The 14,085-nt window shown below is 37.0% G+C and overlaps 1 protein-coding gene across 5 annotated transcripts in view; it reads left to right on the top strand.

The window, feature by feature from the left end:
• Positions 1-1,069: 1,069 nt before the first annotated feature.
• CD36 (CD36 molecule (CD36 blood group)) overlaps positions 1,070-14,085 on the top strand; it is a 39,198-nt gene continuing 26,182 nt past the window's right edge. The window contains exons 1-2 of one of the 5 annotated variants that reach the window (XM_082057524.1): positions 1,842-1,968; positions 3,082-3,133. The gene's annotated coding sequence lies outside the window, so the exon portion shown is untranslated. Of the gene's footprint in view, positions 1,217-1,811; positions 1,969-3,081; positions 3,134-10,322; positions 10,658-14,085 lie in introns of those variants that run through there. The other 4 variants (XM_082057525.1, XM_082057523.1, XM_082057526.1 and 1 more) reach the window with 4 other exon arrangements.

Genomic DNA, 14,085 nt, shown 5'->3' with positions numbered 1-14,085 from the left:
ACAAGTCTCACCAATTCATGAGGCAACATATGCCTGTCATACCAAGATGAAGATTCCTCTTATTACATGCAGATGAAGAATCAAAATACTTGGATCTGCTGTCTCCAAATGGCAAATAAGTTGTCTTTTACTAGATTTTTAATAACCCTGATGGATGAGAGTTTTCTGCCAGGAAAGCTTCCACTAGAGTTGTTTCTGTTTTTCTTGAGGAGATTCATACACATTATTTGAGTGTGCATAGAGACACTATTTAGGTATGTGTACATTAGAATCACAGACACCATAAAACTATAGACAGAGGCATGGTAGGCACACTGATAGTTATCAACTGACAGATACCCATGTTGTTTGATCAAGATACTGGCATGCTCCTTTGAGTACATGGACTTTGGAAAATACAATGTTCAGTAATCCCTAAAATGTGTAATTATTGTTAAAACAGTTCTCACACACAGAAGTGCACTGGAAATAATCTTCCCTCTTGCATGAAAGTGCAATGTGGAGATGAGCATTTCAGCCTGCACAACCAAGACTTTTAAAATACTGTTCTGAGATGGTAAAGATTTATCCTCTGAGAGGATGTGTAGCAAGGCTTAGGAAAAGGGGAAAAAGTCCATGTTAGAGTCTGACAGCAGAGAAAAGGAATCGTGAAAGAAAGACTGGCGAAAAGCTAACTAGAAAACCACTAACAGAGCAGAGTGCAGCATGGAAGAAATGGTTGCCAAAAGCTGGAGGGACTGAGCATTTTTATGTCTGTAATCCTGTGGCTGTTACTACCAAGAAAGTCTTGGGAGTGTCCTGCTGAATCTTCTCCAACACCATTTTGGGAATCTGATAAGTGACTATTGTTACTTTTTGACTAAAACAGAGAAGCCTGAGTATAATTAGATGGAGGGTGTGCACTCTGCCACAAACATGCCTGGGGTGTTTCATGTTGTGATGACATGTTTACAATTCTGTAATCTTCATGCTATGTAATTTTAAGGATTGTTTTTAAATGCTAAACACCGATGAGTGCTCTGACTTCTCAAAGCATAAGAAAGAAGTGGAGGATACACCCTATATCCTTTCTAGCTGTTGTGGCATGGAAGGAAGGGCACAGCACTGATTTTGAAGGTCCAGAATGCCTGATCCACCAGTGAGACTGTCTGCCTCTGTGTTCAAAGTTTGACTTCTTCCCAGCTTCATCTCAGATCCTCTCTCAGTTCCGGTGCAGGTAAGATAAGGATGAGGTTTATTTTTCCTTACCTGGCAGGTCTGCTTCTTTGTGTATGGGTGAAGCTGTTAAATATTCATTTTTGTAGGAGTGGGAGGACTTCAAAAAGAGTTCTGAATGACAGCTGGGGAGAGAAAAGATCATGGATAGGAGTACCATGGGCTTTACTATTCAGAGGCTTTAGGAAGGAACACAAACAAGAACACAGTACAGGACTAAGTTACCAAACGTAAATTGTTATTTATAATTAACCTTTTCAGGTAAGATTCATCTGTGTACCGAAGAACGCTGTTAAATCTGGCTTTCAGTTGCAACCAGTTTTTGATGAACCAATGGTGTGAGGTTATATACCAGGCCTTCCGGCAGAGAGACAAGGGAAGTAGGAGAAGAACAAAATAGTATCATAGGGGATTTGGGTGTACATAAAAGTTAATGTCAGGGGAAAAGGACAGAATTGATGGAAAGCTGTAAATTCTGGAATTGGGGAAAAAAACCCTAGAGTATAATCCATTGGGGGAGGAGACAGAGCAGAGGAGATGCTTGGTATTGGAGTGACAGCCGAAATGATAGGGTGGAAGGTGAGAGAGATATACAGAGAGCTGGAGGAGGGAGGAGGTTCTTGGGGAAGGAAGCAGGAGAAAAAGGAAGCACATGTAGAAAGGAAAGCAGAAGGGAAGTCTGGCAACAAGCTGGAGACTGCAGCTGTGAAAGCCATACAGGAAGCAATCAACAGGACTCCAAGAAGACCAAAGGTAGAACAACAGTATTTACATAAGAGGATAGGTCAGAAAATACCCAGATTAATGGAAATTTCAGGAATATTTTTATTTCCTTCCTTTCCCATGTCACTTCATTTTCTGACTAACTTTAGAGAAGAAGAAACTTCATAGAAAACCAGGCAAAGAGACTTATAGCATGGGATGCCTCTTGAGTTAGTACCTGTGGGATGTAACCTTATAGCTCCTGTCATACTGACTCGTCAGGGTTCTGTTAACTCTCTGAGACAGCTTTTATCTTCATTATGATAGGCCTTGGCAGACAGGCTGCTCACTGCTGCTATTTGCTGTGACTGTCTGGAAGGAGGTGCCACAATCTGCAGTTGAAATTAGAAAAAAAAAAAAAATACAGTGCTTAAAACTTTAATACTTTAGGAGTTTTTAAAAAGTACTTTAAACAGTTCATAGGTGCTATGATAAAGGGATCTAAAAAGGATCCAAAAGAACATGTTGAGCAAGTCATAACACTGTCACTTGACTCAGATGTTCATCTAGACAACAAAATTCTGAACTAAAGCCTGTTGAAATCATTAGAAAGATTTCCATGAATTCGAACAGTTGCATTCACAGCTGTGACCTCTCATCCTGACCTGTCTCTGTGCTTTGTGTAAATATGTATAACAAGCCCAGATCTGAAGAGCTATCTCTAGCATAAAACTCCTTACCTGGCTTCAAGTGTGTTGCGAGGATTAACTAGGATTAGATGATGTTTGCAAAGAGTTGTTGCAAAGAGCAAAGTCAATTAAGCTTGTTCTGGACTGACAGCAGGGACCTGACACAAGAGCTGGGGCTATTGCAGAGGGTAAGGAGCTCAGAGGCAGGGGCTGGTGTTGAAAGGACTCCTCAGAGCTAGTCTTTCTTGCAAAGCGAAAGCGTGAAAGGGTATTATCTCTGTTTATAATTCCTTATCACTTGAGACAGTTTAGCTACCAAGGAGTTTAAAAGGTCTCTGCAACTTTCTATTTGTCTTTGTGGCTGACGAAAGATTGACTGGCTCGTAGGGCGCTGGACAGGCAGGGTTGCTATAGGGTTGCTACAGCAACTTGATTTTCTGTGAGGAAGGAGCTAACTTAGCAGGCTCTTCTGCAGCTCTCCAGTTCCTGGCGGCCAGAGCAGTGAGAGCAGCTCTTCCCCCACACAGGTACGTGACCCTGCTCCTGGACTAAACACAGTTTCTCAGCACGCAGCTGGACTTTGTGTTTGTTTTGTGAGCCTGCTGTTGCATGCTATTGCTAGCAAAATGCTCTGACATGCTAGAATTACTAGAAGCAAAGGTAGATGTCATTCAGCCTCTATTTTTCTTGTCTGTTTATAAATCTAAGAACATATTTACTAAAATTTTGAAAGTCTAAATATATTGATAATCAATTGATTTTACTTGTATATTTATATCCAGATGATATTTAATATATTGTTAATATTTCACTGTACATTCAATTAAAAATTAATGTGTTCACTTTTTAAACTGTAACATAAGTATAAACTGTGAATCACTATTTACATATATATAAAAGTGTATAATATAAAGGATTATATATATGTATTAAAAAAATATGAACAAAGAGAATTACCAAGTGTATGTATGATAATAAAATGCATGTTTTATATGTGTGCTATAAATGAACATCTGAAAATACTGTTGTTAATTACAGGAAAAGGCCTATATGTACATTTCTCTGTAGATTTAAAATTATAATTAATGTCCACTGAAGATGCAGATGTAACATATATTAAATTAATTCTGATATGTAATTCCTGAGATTGACTCAATAAATATAACATTATAATGTAAATACTAATAACTTGTGCTATTTCAGTGATCTGATTCTCTTTAACAACTGATACAGTAAATATGATACTAACTCAGTGATTTTTTTTTCTGCAGTTGTCTAGTTTGGGGGAAGTTTTTCTGTCTTTAAGTGATAGTTCAGAAGCATTTATATAATTGACGCAATCAAGAAAATGACCAGAAATGTAGATTTTATTTTTTTTTTCAGTTAAATGATTGTATTTTGGAAATACTTTTTTGTAACTGATAGTTATATGCATATTTCTGTAACGTGGTTTCATTTGAAAGAACAATGCCATACCTTAGTATCAGAAAATGACATAATCTGAGTTCAGGGTATCTATTAGTTTCCTGTTTCATTCGCTTCTAGTGCACTGAAATCACCACTAGTACTTTTTTCTACTGCTCTTTTCTGTATAGTTGTTAATGTTTCTTAATACACAAGAATATTTCACAAATACTCCTAATCTCTCAAGACTTTCAGCTACTGTCAATGTATCTCTTGTGTCCAGGTTAATTTTATTTTTTAGTTTTTTTTTTTTTTTTTTTTTTTGAGTTCGAGATGTATGTTTTGTACTTTCAATGTAATAATTGAATATCTTCACAAAAATATGAGAAAAGGAAAATTTCTTTGTCACACACACAAGAGTAGAGCATTAGCACTTAGAATAAAGCATCCTATGGTATAAGAAAATTTGAATAATAAAGTGTATGTATAATTAAGTAGTTTAGATGAAGCCTAGCTCACTACATCCATAGGGTAAGGCCATAACAGGTGAAAAACTCCATGGCAGTTGGTACACATTTTCTTGAAACTGTCTGAGTATGGCATTCTCACCCAGACTGGTTGGCAAGACCTACACAGTCTGCACCTCCACTGCCAGCTGGAGGGGAAAAATCTGCTTCTCTGAGAGTGTTTCCATTTCTGAGAGTGTTGCCGCTGCTGCAGTCTCTGAGATTTCCCCTGAGAAAGCTTAATCAGGAGGGGCTTTGGCCTGTATTAATTCTCAAAATGATTTTCTATATCATCCTTTCTTTTGTTAGAAAACATGCATCTCACTGGCAGAGACCTGTTCTCCTGGTACTCTCTCAATCACCAATTCTGATTCTCAAAGTGGGGCTGGGGAACCATCCCAGGACATGGAGTTGGTTAAGTAAAGCTTTCTTCTTGTTTGGCTCCTTCTTGTGTTGGAGACTGAACTGAAGTCCTGGTGGCTACATGTTGCTCAGACCAAGGACATGTCTCCAGGTCTGGAATAAGAAAAAAGGGTGTCAATTATTTGACAGGTCACCAGCTCTTGAGAAGTCACCAAAAGTTTGACCTTAAATTTACCTCTTCATTAATTGGAAAAGTCCCCTGTACGTATGTTGCTCTTAATTACTACACAGACAAAATTATGGTGTGGCTGGTCGGCAAAAGCTGGCATAAGGGCTACCCAGTCATTCATCAAAGCTGCTGCCATTGTCTGTTTGGGATGACTCACTATGGTGACTATTTCTTAACCAGGTATTGCACCAGTGAAAGAGTTTTGAATTACCCCATTTTCTGTGATTTCTGAGCCAAGGAGAAGAGTTTTGCAAGAAACGTAATATATCCAAGTAGGGACAAGTTTTATTAAATTTCTCTTGACTTTCAAAACATGCTTTCAAAATTTCCCTCCTCTATCATTGGAGCCTCCTCTCTATGCCCTCCTTAGGTTTCCATGAGAAACGTCTCTAGCGTTAATAGTCTTACTCAGCCCTTTTGGTAACAAATTTTTGTATATCTTTGTTGCTTCAGACTTGGCCAGAAGCCTCAGTTATTATGTTACAGTTTCGGTATTAGGTTCAATTCTATGAAGTTTCTGTCTACATCCTCAGTGGCTCTCACATGAACCCACAGGACTGGAAGAACCAAACTCCTCTCTATCCCTAACTCTCTTGTGCTTTTTTCACCTCATTTCACTGCTAAAATCACTTGAAAATAATTTTTAAAGGGATTTTGAGAACTGAGAAACGTGGCAGTTTATGCATGCCATAGTCAGTGAAGAAGAGCTCAGAAACAATATTTCTGGGGAAAAAATGTACTGAACCAGCTGCTGGATCTTCCTTTATACATTTTTCCTTTAAAGAACCTAGTTACAGTATGACAGAGAAACTTATCGCTGACAGGAGCCAAATATAACACACTGTTTCCACTCTACTGCTGCCAAGTTGGCTTGAGCCAACGGTCTGTTAGGATATTTTCCATATAGACAGAACACATTGAGAATCACAAGAGACATCACCCTAGGTCCCGACACTTCACAGAGCTGGGGAAACTATGGTTGAGAGTTGTTAGCACGTTATGAAGGAGCTACACAGCAGTTTGGAATGAGTCCTCCATGTTCTTCTGGTGGGCAATCAGGTATTGATACATGCCTGGGAGTAACTTTTTTCAGGGGGCTGAAGACTGCTTTATATGAGTGGTTGGAGGATGCCTCAGGGAGCACACTGGAAAGCCCTGAAGGCCAACACATGTACAGGAAAAGTCTGCGGTGCAAGGTGGGCAAAAAATTCTACAACACCTCTGCAATCTTTGGCCAAACTTTCCATTAATGTCAGGTGTGAAATATTTTGAAGTTTTCTCATTGCATTTTCTTCTTGCTTCGCAACTTATTTGCACTTAGCAGAGCCTTGTACAGCTGTCCTGATATTGTCAGTATGGTGCACTGATAAAGGGAGGAGCTGAAAGACTTTCTGGGGAGTTTGAGTAGAATTGTTCTAACATTAACCTCCTAAAAGTTATATGTCTAACTTAAATGAGTCCTTAGATCCTCTAGAGTTAAAGGAGATACATCAGTACCTCGGAAGGACTTGATACATTGTTGATTACGAAAAACATTTAAGGTACATAGGATGAATCCAGGGAAGTGCTCATACCTCTCTACTGAGAATAAGTCAATTTACCTTTCTTAGGCCAAATGCCTACTTTTCACCTGGATAAAATTATTTGTATCAAATATTTGTAGCTAATTTTAAACAAGAAGACAATTATTGCTATGAAACTATCTATTTCTTTTCTTCCAGGTCCTTAGAGATAAGGTATTAAAAATGAAACTGAAAAAAACTGCAATATCTTGATACCTCCCTCTTTTAAAGTGAGGTGACTACTCATGCCATATAACACTGTTCTCTCCCATGGCTTTTGGAAGATTAAGTGGTAGAAAATAGCAGTCACAGTGACAGTACCCGAAACAAAGACAGTGAACATACTATTTAGGAAAAAAAAAAAATAGATTATTGTTTTATAATTTGGATGTTACATATTAAAGTTCTCTATAGGCAGTACTTGAAGACAGGCCATGTTCATTCTAGGGGAGCCTCATGTGCAATAGAAGTGAAAAAATTTTGAGGCTGATCTGGATGGATAGCTCATGTACTGCTTCTTATGTATTCTTATGTATTATATGATGAGGTGATAAGCAGAAGATTTTTCATATCCATAGGAAATCAAACTGCCCTTCATTAATACAAAATTGCACTGCCTATGAAGGAACACCTCCTAGTATCTCCAACACATGCAGAAGGACAGAAGCCTCACCCAACTGGCAATATATTGCATGTTTTCTTTTGTAGTTGATTCATTTTCCTCATTCTCTTCCTCAGTAGAACTAAGTGCACATGAGTGAACATGACTGTGACAGTAGGATTTTGGGTAGGGAGTGTAGAAGTACATAAGATGATGTTGACAGAATGAGCTGGACAAACAATGAATCTGTGCTTTTACTTGCTATAGAAAGCAGGTAAACATAATTCCTCACTGCTTTATTTCAAAATAGGAAGAGTGCTCAAAAAAAATAGAAATCAGGTTTTGAATGGTGAGGGCATTAACTTCATATTCTGCCCCAGGGCTTGGAATCTGCCAAACAACTGAAAGGTTTCTTGTTTGCTTGTTTTTGTTCTGAGTTTTGTGTTTGTTTTGTTTTAAAGGTTTGGATGCTCTGAAAAAAAATCAGAGGGTGCAAAAGTACAGAAAGGAGTTTCCTGGTGTTTTCTAATGTACTTGGTAACCTCAGCCACATCTCCACATCTGACAAGGGATTAATGTCAAGATTATTTTCTGCAAGTCTCTTTATAGGAAGGTGAAGAAAAAACCCTGATACTGACATAACTGTGGAAACACAGGAACATAAAATCATGTTGTGCTGTACAGCACATCAGAGAATGCCCATAGGAATGTGGAAACATTTATGTTGGCATCCTCAAAATTAAAGTTTTGTGTGCCATAAAGGTATGTCATTCCCTGATGGAAGGGATCTTAATGTGAAAAACAAAAAAAAAGCAAAGAGGGAGGAAAACACTGAGTGTTTAGTAATCTCAGGGCTTATGGAATATTAACTCTTCATATTTGTTCTCTCTGTGTTTGGAAAACACCCCAAAGAATGTGATTTCCAAAAGGCCCCACTATGAGATGTCTCGAAAAGCCAGGAATCACACTCATCTTTAATATTTTCTTGTCAGTAGCATATTTATTCCAGGAAATGTGGGTGGACTTTATTTAGAGTTTAAAACTGTGTTGTTCTGCTTCCTGCAGTTTTCTGTGTCTTCATCAAGCATGTGAGTGTCATTTTCACCATTTCTCTTTCTCAACAGTTTCTCCTTGTGGGGTAGTTTGTCTGTTGTCTTACCTCTGGGGACTCTGATGGAGTACATAATTTTCTTCTTTTTCTGTCATCGCTCTGTATTTTCTCCCCTATAACCTCTGAACTGTGATATGAAGCCAGAGAACATAGAAGAACCATTAAACACTTATGCTTGGTTTTAAGAAACAGAAATGACTGATAGCCAAAAGTATACAACTTCTCTCTTAGCTCCAAATCATTTTAGCTGGTTTCTGTGGTCAAACTTGACAGTCATGATTTCGCAGCCAAGCACTGCCTGCTAGAAGATATTTTGCTTATATAGGACAATAACAGGATATCATAAGTAAAAAAATTAGCAAACACAACTCAGCATGTATCTGCTGAAAACTGAGTTTCATTTTATCTGCTTTAGTGCCGCTAGGATTCCAAGAAAATCACAGCAGTAGATATTTCCCTCCCTTCTAAATGATGGACATTGAATCCCATATTATCCAAATGAAGAAAATGAGCACGGTAGGGAACATCTCCATGGGCAGGTGTGAGTAGCTGGAATTGCTTCCTCTTAGAAGAGACAAATCTACAATGAAGAAGATAGTGTAGCCTGGGGGGAAAACTGGGGGATCCCAAACAAGAGCATCCTCAGCGGGGGCAAAGCTGTCACAATTGCCCAGAGAGGTGGTAGATGTCCCATACCTGGAGACATCCAAGGTCAGGCTGGACAGGGCCCTGAGCAACTTGATCTGGGTGAAGATGTCCCTGCTTATTACAGGGTGGTTGGACTATGTGACCTTTGAATGTCCCTTCCAACCTAAATTATTCTATGATTCTATGATCATACAAAGAGATAGAAATAATTAATGATAATTATAAAAATAGTGCATGGAAACCATAGTGTGGAGGACTACTTCTTTCAGCAGTTAAGCTCCGTTCTTTAATTAGAGAATAGAAGAAAGCAAATTTACTGCACTTTTCAAGGGTGTGGAAATGGAGTTAGTCAGGGTCACCAACTTTCCCTGACAGCATGTCTTGTATAAAGACTGTCTTACAGGTTGCTTTCAGAGGACCAGGTCTGCTTTCACTCTTGCTTTCACTACTAAGAGATAAAACCTTAGATTCATCAGTCTTAATCCATGTTAGATTCAGTTAGCAGAAATAGATGAGAGGAAAGGAGCTTCTTCCACAAAAGCTTAACTTTCAAATAGGGTGATATCAGAAACAGAACAGGAAACAATCAGTCAAAACACACCACAAATGTTAAACATAAACTATCCAGTGTTAAACCTTGAAAGTCTGGACCTAAGAAGCTATTTTTAGGAATATCCTATCTCTTATAATAAAATAAGCCAAATATAAATCACTTCCTCTCGCTGTTGCCAGAACAGTATTTTAAATCAATCCATTCATTTAATTCACCTGGGATGAGGAGGAATTTAAAATATTTGTGCAAAATCTTGCCAAATTGATTATTGTTAATTTTTTGTAGACGCTGTGCTGGGTTTACTCTTTGGTCTACACAGATGTCAGTGTAAAAATAACTGATTTTTAGATACATCAAGAAAAAGAAGCTTCTGGGTTGGAGTTCATTGAACTTGCAGTAAAAGAGGAAGAGCCTGGGCACTTTATGAGGAAATGTTGTAATCCAACCTGTGGAAAAAAATCCCTTTAAAAGATATTCTGACATTTCCTGATTTTCATTACTTGAAAATATATTATCACAAGGATTAAATTGCAAAGGTGTTTAGCCTGTATTTTGGCAGAGAATTACTGGACTAGTAAGGCTTTACTTATACAGCAGAGCATGCTATAAAGCAAAGAATATTTGAAAATATTAAAGCTTCTTAAAGAAGCTGTGAGGAACTGGTTAGTCATAACTTGCCAATATAAGCAGTTTTAAAACAAATGGATATTAGAGAAGTGACCAGGAACCAAGTAAGTAAGTTAGCCTTTTGTCTCCTTGACCTTTGGCTCACTTGGATCAAAATTTGACAAAGATTGCAGCTGCTAAGTATATTACCACGAGATGTTGGTAGTGGCTTTTAGTCAGACTGTAAAAATAACCCCCGCACACAAGCTCCAATACAACCTAACTTTTTATTCTGGCAAAATGATAAACAGGGAACTGACGTCTCTTGCAATATATAAGCACTCCCTCGGAGTTTAGAGGCTATGTACTTGGTGGGGAGATTTAGCTGCTTGTCTTCTGGTAACCTGATGCAAGTCATGTGCTAAGCTCTTGTATGTTTAGCTGAAAAGTCAGTTGTCCTTACTCAAGGTGAGTCATACGATAGAATGCTTAAAATCAGAGAGTTTTTCTCAGAAATACTTTTGAAATCAGTTGGTGGAAAGCTCTTGAAAATATTTATTTGTAATATAAAATAAAATGACAGGATTTGCAAAGCTATTGCAAGAGAAAGTGAAATTTTACATGTATTAGTGAAATGCCTTGTTATTCTTTTAGCAATGGTTTTTTAAGTTCAGTGTTGCTGATATTCCCAGGTGCATTCTGTCTTAATATTTAATATTCTTCAAACTACAGTTCTGGGGTCATGTGAATTTATCAGAAATGCATACTTTTTAAAGTGATATTTGTTGCATTTACTATTGCAGAGAAAAAGCTCAAACATATAATGTAGATGTATGTCAAAGATTAAAAAAAAAAAAAAGAAAAAAGAAAACCCACAAGAATAACCTGTTCCCTGAAAATGTATCTCTTAAAAACCTAAGGGTTTTTAATCCCACCATCTGAGTTTGGAGAAAATGGAATTATATTTAAAGAAACACTATGTTTTGTGATTGAAACTCTTAATAGGAATTTAAAAAGCCCATTTAAATTTTCACTATATAAACTGCTTCTTCTCCATGTAGTTGCTCTCATTTGAGGCAATAAATCTCATTCTCTGTCAGAGCTGAAGTAATGCCATGTCAAACAACGCTTAAAAATTGCTATTATAGCTGGATAAATCATTTAAGGAAACACATCTAATAGGTTTTTATTGCTTTAAACTGACATGTACAGAAGTATAAGTTAAGTAGGGAAGAAAAAGTTTAATAACATTTTGCATCTTTCTTCTTATTCAGTTGCTTATAAATTGTATTTTCAGAGATTTGAATGGACTGTTTCCATTGTCAGTATTCTGTTAAATACTTTTCAAACAATATTAAAAAGTACATGCCCAGCACTCTATGTGAATATTCTCATTTATCCTGTAGTCCAATCTAAGTTTAAATGATGCTATAATCTCATAGGCAACATTTAATTTTGTTATGGTACTTTCTATTCTGCTTATGGTAAACTATTTTTGCTTGAACAACAGTTTTTGTTGGTTTGTTTGTTGGTTTTGTTTGTTTGTTTGTTTGACACAACTGCATTCTTATTGGAAATTTCTACTTTAATGTTCATATTTAGTGTTCAGTTGTGATTATAATAGCTTGTTGTTTTCTATGTGAAACTGAATGTTGTGTTGTGAGGGCTCTTCATTGCAGTTGTGTAATGGATAATTTGAATTGCATAAACTGAGATATGTCTAGACTGCTATTGCATTGTGCTTCGTGGGAGAAGGGTGAATAGTCTTCAGCTTTTAAAATCTTGGAATAAACTCAACTTACTAGCAACCAGCTGCTTTCTAGCCGTTTATTGCTAGTGCTCATGAGAGATACCTAGTCTGCCTAACAAAAAAAAAGAAAATCTATTGCAACAGCATGTAGAAACTTAGATGGAAATGCATTTTAGTAGAAGATGTATTTCTGCTTAATTTGAAAAGCTTCAGTATGTAAGCCAAGAAAAAAAGCCTAACAATGTCTAAAAGCCTTCTTTAAACACTTACGGCAGAGATAATTTCATTTTTTAATTTCAAAAATATGTATTTCCACTCATAAAAAATAAATCTGCTAGAATAGATAGCATTGAGGAAAAAAATCAACCTAAAATATTACTTTTCAGAATATGATTTCATTGCGAATTTCTGTTTCTCCCTAGATTTGCTATGATGTGTGACAGCAGTTAGATTTTTAAATGCCCACATCACTTATCCAATGAGTTGCACAGCTGTATTACAGTTCTGCTTTTGCCAGACTATTTAGTCCATTAGATCCTGGTCCGAACATACCTACAAAGATAATATGACAGTTGGTCCTACTGACTTTCACTTAGAAGTTCTTCAGGTTTAACAAGTTTCTAACTTGAGTTTGCTTCAAAGTTTGCTGTTATCCACATTATGTATCTATCCACTGTATCAAAGACCCCTTAATAACTTGGTGTTTTTATAATTCAGACAAGTTGTCTATCAGTTATCCTTGTGAAAATTGCAAAAGTTTGGGAAAATGGATTTTTTTCTTAATGTTACCCCTTTGATGAGTTTTTCTTGCTGTTTTGAGCAAAGGCACAGACTAACAGAGCTGGCAGAGAGGAAAGCAACTAAGTAAATCTGGGGTTCAAATGGGGTGTACCTCCCCAGGAGAAAAGCCAGGTTTACAGATGTAAAAGAGACTCTTCTCCGTCCCTAGCGAGAGTTAAAAACATGAGCAAAATCTGGGGTTTTTTTCGTTGGTTCCTTTTATGGGCAGGTAAAGCAAGCAAAAGGTAAAGTTTGATGTGGGAACCATGAGGAATGACCTGGTGGCAGATGGATGGACTGGCTGACTTTAATAGGAAGGACATTTTTCTGAGATTGCAAGATTTGGTCATTCTGCTTGCAAGTATCAAAGGAGAAATGATTAAAATACCAAACGAGCTCACATATACAGAAATAGTCATTGTTAATGGCAAAAGAGCCATAAGCTGCTGCTAGTGCAAAAGTGGGCAAAAGGTGGGTGTGCAATGCAGATAAAAGGAGCGGTCTGGGCTCAGGTATGGACATTTTATATATATATATATATATATATATATATATATATTTGTGAGTTCAGTAGCACACATCATCAGCCTGCTGACCATGGTACCTTATGTCAGTGCCGCACACTGTATGTGTCTGTTTTTGTTTTTAATAAAAGGACATCATAACTGCATTTAGAAAAATAAAATACATTCTATTCCTATGCCTGCTTTACTATGTAGAAATACATGAATATGTTTTACCCCTTTAATCCTTGAGAATTCAGATTGAGTTCTTCTTCCACTCCATATTCCTTTTTTCCTTTGCTCTTTGTGTTTGGCCTTGAATGCGCAATTAACTCTGCAACTAATACCAGTTTTAAAATTGATTTAGAGATGAACACAACATGTTAACAAGAAGAAATTGCTAAGAATAAAAAGGCTATGGGCAGCATCATCTAAAACAGAAAACAGTGGATTTTCTGTTACCTGGAAGTATAAAAAAAATAACAAACGGACAGATTCTGAGGATGTGGTTAATTCCTGAGCAAGAATAAATTAAAAATTAGGCAATTCTTTATCTTAGTTATTGATAAAAAGTAACAAATGGGAAAAAATCACCATGAGCTTACGTTTTACTATATCTCTCACTACTGGTGTAATTCTGATTTTCTTTACAACACCTTTCACTAGGGGCCAGATCTTAAGATATGTTAACACATATTACCAGTAATAGTTGATTTCCAATTAGTAATTGCAGATTTTTTTTATTTCTGAGACAGAATGGTCTTGAAACATAAGGTGTTACGTCTTTCAAAGATAGAAATCTAGACTTGCTTTAAGAATTCTGCCTTTCTGTAAGAACCTTGGTGATGGTAAGGATGGAAAAT

The sequence above is a fragment of the Streptopelia decaocto genome (assembly GCF_964273445.1).
Source record: "Streptopelia decaocto genome assembly, chromosome: 1".
NCBI lineage: Eukaryota > Metazoa > Chordata > Aves > Columbiformes > Columbidae > Streptopelia > Streptopelia decaocto.
This window is presented reverse-complemented; position numbering and strand designations above follow the sequence as displayed.